Here is a 6310-nt window from a genome sequence, read left to right on the forward strand (position 1 = left end):
TATATATATATGTATATCTTTATATAAATATATTTTTCAAAAACAATTTTCAATGATCAAAATCAGCTACCAATATCTTTGGTTTCCATCAGAGAGAGTGCATCCCCGATCATTACCTATGTCCAACAAAGGGGTTGATCCTGTCACTATGATCACCCACTCAGATGAATTCTCAAACTGTCCCAACATACCCAGGTTTTGACCCCCTCTAAGAATCTTACTGATTGGCATATCAAAGACAACCTATCTGACACCTAGTGCAGTATCATAATCGAGTCTAGGGGTCAGGTATAACATTCCAGTTTTGCCCACTAATCATCAAGGTCCAGGGCAATACTGGAATTCTGGTCCAGTTCAGGGTTTCAAGTAAACCTACACTGCATGTACCTTGGATCTCACCCTGGCAGCTGAGACAAGCCACCCCAACCAACTTAGTGGCACATCAGTGTCAGCCTTAACAGGATAGATCTCCCCCAATCGATCCAACGGCTATGAACATTTTAAACTAACACGAGTCTCATATGTGTCTAGTTTAAGGGTATTACACAGAAACACACCATAATAACATGAATCAAATATGTACTTTATTCATTTACAATAAATGTCATAATGTACATCATTCTAATTGGAGCTAAGGGCATACATTGTCTAATAGGAATTGCCTTCCCTTCTTCAAAGCTATAAAGAAAAATTATACCTTTGAGTGGACTAAGGAATGTCGGCTAACCTTTGATGAGCTAAAGCAATACCTCAGCTCGCCACCCCTACTGACCAGACTAGAGATTGGGGACGCACTCAATCTTTACCTCTCTGTGAGTGACGAGGTAGTTAGCTTAGTCCTTATAAGAGAAGTAGATAAAGTACAATGACCACTTTACTACATGAGCAAGGTTTTCCACATTGTCAAGACGAGGTACCCCAACATAGAAAATGTCACCTTCACATTGGTGCTAGTCGCCCAAAAGTTGAGGCCCTATTTCCAAGCCCACACCATTATAGTACTGACTAACCGACCTCTGAAGAAAGTCCTTCAGAAACCAAAGGTCTCAGGGATACTCACCAAATGGGCATTTGAGCTCAATGAATATGATATTTGGTATGAACTGTGCATAGCGATAAAAGATCAGGCCCTAGCAGATTTCATTGCTGAGTGTACCTTCAGCTTGCCACCCTCTGAACCGATAGAGATGGAAGCAGAAGCTTTGTCTAGTGTAGTTTTTCCTCCAGCTTGTGAGATAGCAGGTTGGAATGAGGAGCATTGGATACTTCATGTGGATGGCTCATCCAACTAGGGTGGGTGCGGGGCTGGGTTAAAATTTACAGACCTAGCAACATAAATCTAGAGTATGCGCTCCAGTTCCAATTCTAAGCTTTGAACAATGAGGCTGAATGCGAGGCCCTATTGGCTGGCTTGGAACTAGCAAAAGAGGTAGGAGCTAAACACAGTTAGCTTGAATGATGATCCATAAATGGAGAATTCATCCATAAATACTTCCATGAAATCATCAATGAAATCACCAAACAGAGACATCATGCAACGTTGGAAAGTAGCTGGTGCATTGCACAGTCCAAATGGCATTCTCCTAAACACAAATGTTCCATATGGGCAAGTAAAAGTAGTCTTCTCCTGGTCTTCAAGTGCAATGGGTACTTGAAGATACCCGGAGTAGCCATCTAAGAAACAGTAATATTCATGCCTTGCAAGTTTCTCTATCATTTGATCAATAAATGACAAAGGAAAGTAGTCTTTCCTAGTAGCCTCATTCAATTTCTGATAGTCTATACCCACCCTCCAGCTAGTTATTGTTCTTGTGGGCATCAATTCATTATTTTCATTTAAAATTACAGTGGTCCCACCTTTCTTAGGTACCACTTGAGCAGGACTTACCCATGATGAATCATAAATCGGATAGATAATACCTGCTTCGAGCCATTTAAGAATTTTTGTCTTCACTACCTATTGCAATTTAGGGTTCAACCTTATTTGTGGTTGTGCCTTGGGATTACAACCTTCTTCCATCAGGATTTTGTGCATGCACACCAAAGGGTTAATCCCTTTTATGTTGGCGATGCTCCATCCGATGGCCAATATATGTTGCTTGAGCACCCTTACTAGCTTTTCCTCTTAGAGACCTGTCAAATCAGAAGAGACAATCATAGGTAAGGTGGAATTTTCTCCCAAAAATATATATTTCAAATGAGAAGGCAAAGGTTTAAGTTCCAAAGCTAGAGGTGCTTCGATGGAAGGTTGCAATTGTTTGGTAGAGGTCGGTCCATCTAGTGGTAAAAATTTTCCTTGTCTTGGCTTGCACCCTTCCTGACTGGCTTCCAAATAGTTCACCGCCTCCTTAGCTTCCTCCTCCAAGACCTGCATGTTTTTACAAGAATTAAGAATGAAGTTTTCTAAGGGATCATCAAATTTAGATGTGTTAATTTCAGCTGCCCAAACAACAATGCAGTCTATTGCATATATTTCATGTTCAATTGTGTTGGGATATTTCATGGTTTTAAATACATTAAACACCACTTCTTCACCATTGATTCTAAGGGTAAGTAGACATTTTGCACATCAATTAAAGCATTACCAGTAGCAAGAAAAGTTCTCCCTAAAATCAAAGGCATTGTCTATCTTCCTCCATATCCAACACAATGAAGTCAGCAGGTATAATAAAATTGCCCACTTTGACTTAAACATCTTATACTATTCCCCTAGGATATTTAATGCTTCTATCAGCTAATTATAGGGTAATAGTAGTAGATATTAGTTCTTGCAATCCAAGTTATTAAAAAATAGAATATGGCATTAGATTTATACTACCACCTAAATCGATAAGGCTTTTTCAAATTCAATATTTCCTATGGTGCATGTTATAGAAAAACTCCCTTGATTCTTAAAGAATTTGGCGTATTTTGGCATCTACGACAATACATCAAGAAGAGGAATGTTAATATTATTTTTCTAAACACTTCTAAAAATTTCTCAAATTGTTTATCCAGGTTAGCTTTCAAAACTCTTTTAGGGTAGGGGAGAGCGAGTTTAATAGCATCTAAGTTCAGTTTAGGTTTACTCCCTTCAGTCTCCTTTTGTGAATTGGTTACCTCAACTTTTTTATCATCATCCTTGATCTCACCAATAGTCTTTCCACTTCTCAAGGCAATGGCATTCACTTGCTCCCATGGATTCTTCTCTGTATTGCTAGGCAATCGTTGCTCTCTTCTCTCTGACAACATATTCACAATCTGCCCCATTTGGACTTCTAAATTCTTAATAGATGTTTTTTGATTTAAGAATCTCTTTTTGTGATATTGGAACTTTGCTTCAGCAACATTAATGAACATAGAAATCATTTCCTCTAGATTTCATTTTTCTTGTGGGGGCGGTGGTTGTTGAAATCCCATGGGTGCTTTTTGTTGGTTGTTGTTCCATGAAAAATTCAGATGACTCCTCCACCTTGGGTTGTATGTGTTCGAATAGGGGTTGAAATCCGGCCTGCCACCATGTGAAATAAAATTAGCACTTTCATGTGAAGCAAAAGGATTACCTACCAGACAATCAGAATTAGTATGTCCTAATTGGAAACAAAGATCACATGGATTACTAGATAACACATTGATGTGTGGCTCATTGTGACACTAGCAAGTGCACTAGCCGTTCAAGTAATAAAGTAGTGAGTGAAGTATCGTTCCCACGAGGATTTAGGAAACAATTACCAATACTAAATTGAACATTTCTTATCTGATCAACAAATAAATCAAAACTCTAATGAAAGCTAAGAAATCCTAAATTAAAATCTATCTAAATCATTGGTCCAATTGCCTTCAATTCAGGTTAGAAGAGTAAGCAGTAAATGTCAATCTCAGAATTCAGCAATCTATCAATTTGGATCATTCGAATGAATCATGATTGAGCCTTGGTTTGGTGAAACCCCAAGGTCATGAACAGCCTCTCTCAAGTGCATGTTCATCCTATGCATGAGTGACGGTTCTTCTATCTCTAGCAAGAATCTAATCCCCATGCATGCATTTCTTCAAACACTTCTAAGGCATCAATTCAAATCTGAATTGATCACCAACTGAATTGTGCAAGTTATCTCTAACCTTGCACTCAATTCAGTTCTTGAATAGTAGATCTGAATTCCTAGAGTCTCTCTCAAGCACTCTAGGAATTCCAAGCTGTAGATTAATTTGCCCAATCTGAAAATTGCAGATCTGAATTCTCTTTCAAGCAATTCAGATCTTGCAATCTCAGATCTGAGAATTCAGATCTGAGTTTTGAAGGTTAGTTGGCCGAATTAATCTACAATCACACCCTTATTCAAGAAACTTCAAATACAATGCATGACCATTTGAATGAATCAAAAAGAATTAGATTGCTGAACTGAAATTTTACAAGCTGAAATACATCAAGGAAGAATGGAAACAAGGAGAAAGAAGAAAGAACATATAACTAAGAAACTGAATTCAAATCAAAAGAGAATGAAACTACAAATGATTTATTACAGAAGATCTTTGAATCACAAACTCTCAATTCGAACTCACCTTCTTCTTCTAGCTTGCTTGTCTTGAACTTCCTTCAGCCCTTCTTCTTCTTCTTCCTTGCGCCTAGCCTTCTTCTCTTCTCTTCTCTCAAGGTGGCCGAACCTCTAAGAGTGGGAGAGCCTTCCTCTCAAGCAATTGAACAACTTTCTCCCCTCCTAGAGGCCTCCTTATATAGTTTTTCAAGGGGGCTCTTGCTCTTTCTTGAAGCCTCTAGAATGGGGTGTATTACACCCCTCATGAACCTTCTAGAGTGCTCCCTCCTTCTCTTCAAGAAACTCCTAGAAGTTGCCGCCCCTAGCTCCCTTTGGGCTGCTATTTGGGCTACAACTTAGCTTGCTTTTGAGATCATGTGGGTTACACTCTAGGCTGTTATTTGGGCTAAAAATGGGCCTTCCTTGCTGGGCCGAATTCTCCTCATAGCTAGGCTTTATTTTCTTGGGTTTTCTCAAGGAATTCACTTGCTCTTTTTGGGCCGAAGTGCTCTCTCTTGCTTCCATGACCGGGCTGGACTGAAATTGGTCTTTTTGAACCTTCTTTTCTTGCCTTTTTCCTTCCTTTTTCTTGGATTGATTATCCCTGAACTTATTCTTAGCATTAAGCTAAATTAAGGCAAAAATTAATAAAACCGGCATAAAAATCCATGCTAAAGTCCTCAAAAATTATAGATAAATTGTAAGTTCATCACACATTTATTGCTGCAACACTAAGATTGTCTAGTTTTTTATTCAAACTAGCAAGTTGAGCAGATAAAGTTGCAAAAGAATCTATATGGTGTACTCCCTTTCGATCAGTTCGGTCATTATTCCATTGGTAGCTATTTGATACCATTTCTTCCATGAGATCATAGGCTTCCTCTTGAGTTTTCCTCATGATTGTGCCACCTACAGCTGCATTAATAATGGAATAATTAGAAGGAGTAATACCATTATAAAAAGTTTGAATTTGATGCCAAACTGGTATTCCATGGTGAGGACACTTCCTAAGCATCTCTCTAAATCATTCTCATGCCTCATACAATGATTCCCTCTCTAGTCGAACAAAAGTAGTTATATCATTAATCAATTTTGTTATTTTAGAGGGAGGAAAATACTTTGCCAAAAATTTTTTTACTTAAATCATTCCAAGTAGTGATACTTCCTGCAGGGAGTGAGTTAAGCCAATCCTTAGTTCTATCACATAATGAGAATGGAAAAAGCCTAAGCCTAATAGCATCATCGCTAACTCCATTATGCTTGAATGTGTCGAATATTTCCAGGAAGTTAACGATATGTATAGTAGGATCATCACTCGGCAACCCACTAAATTGAATATTCGTTTGGATCATTTGGATGATCACAGGTTTTATCTCAAAATTATTGGCTTGCAAATGCTAAAAGTAACCCCATCAATTGTTGGACAAGCATAGTCCAAAAGGGTTCAATTTGCTTCATCTGCCATCTGTTCTTCTTCTGCTGGTTCACCTTCTTCAACCTCCTCTCTTTCTTTACTTTTGTTGGCTCTTTGCAGTATGCGAAGGGTCTCTCTATCTCAGGATTGAATTCTGCTAGTTCTTCTCCTCTACTCTGTGTCATACACTAAGCAAGAATTCAAATAAATAATGATAAAAGAAAAAATAAAAATTCAACTTAACCAAGGTTAGCAAGTTCTAATATTATTTTAGGATTAAATCCCTAGCATCGGCACCAAAAACTTGATAGCTATAATTATATAACCCTAGCAAGTAAACTAGTTATCAAGTAGTATAAAGATATCATTCCCACGAGGACTTAAC

General features: G+C 38.2%; 1 non-coding gene across 1 annotated transcript; it reads left to right on the forward strand.

Moving 5' to 3' along the window:
• The first annotated feature begins 5497 nt into the window (after positions 1-5497).
• Positions 5498-5604, forward strand: LOC148852840 (small nucleolar RNA R71). Its single transcript, XR_016100102.1, has one exon. It is a non-coding gene; the product is annotated as a small nucleolar RNA R71 (small nucleolar RNA).
• The last annotated feature ends 706 nt before the right edge of the window (positions 5605-6310 follow it).

This window comes from Nelumbo lutea, chromosome 5, assembly GCF_056320005.1.
Source record: "Nelumbo lutea isolate HS-2025 chromosome 5, American lotus-T2T, whole genome shotgun sequence".
Taxonomy (NCBI): Eukaryota; Viridiplantae; Streptophyta; class Magnoliopsida; order Proteales; family Nelumbonaceae; genus Nelumbo; species Nelumbo lutea.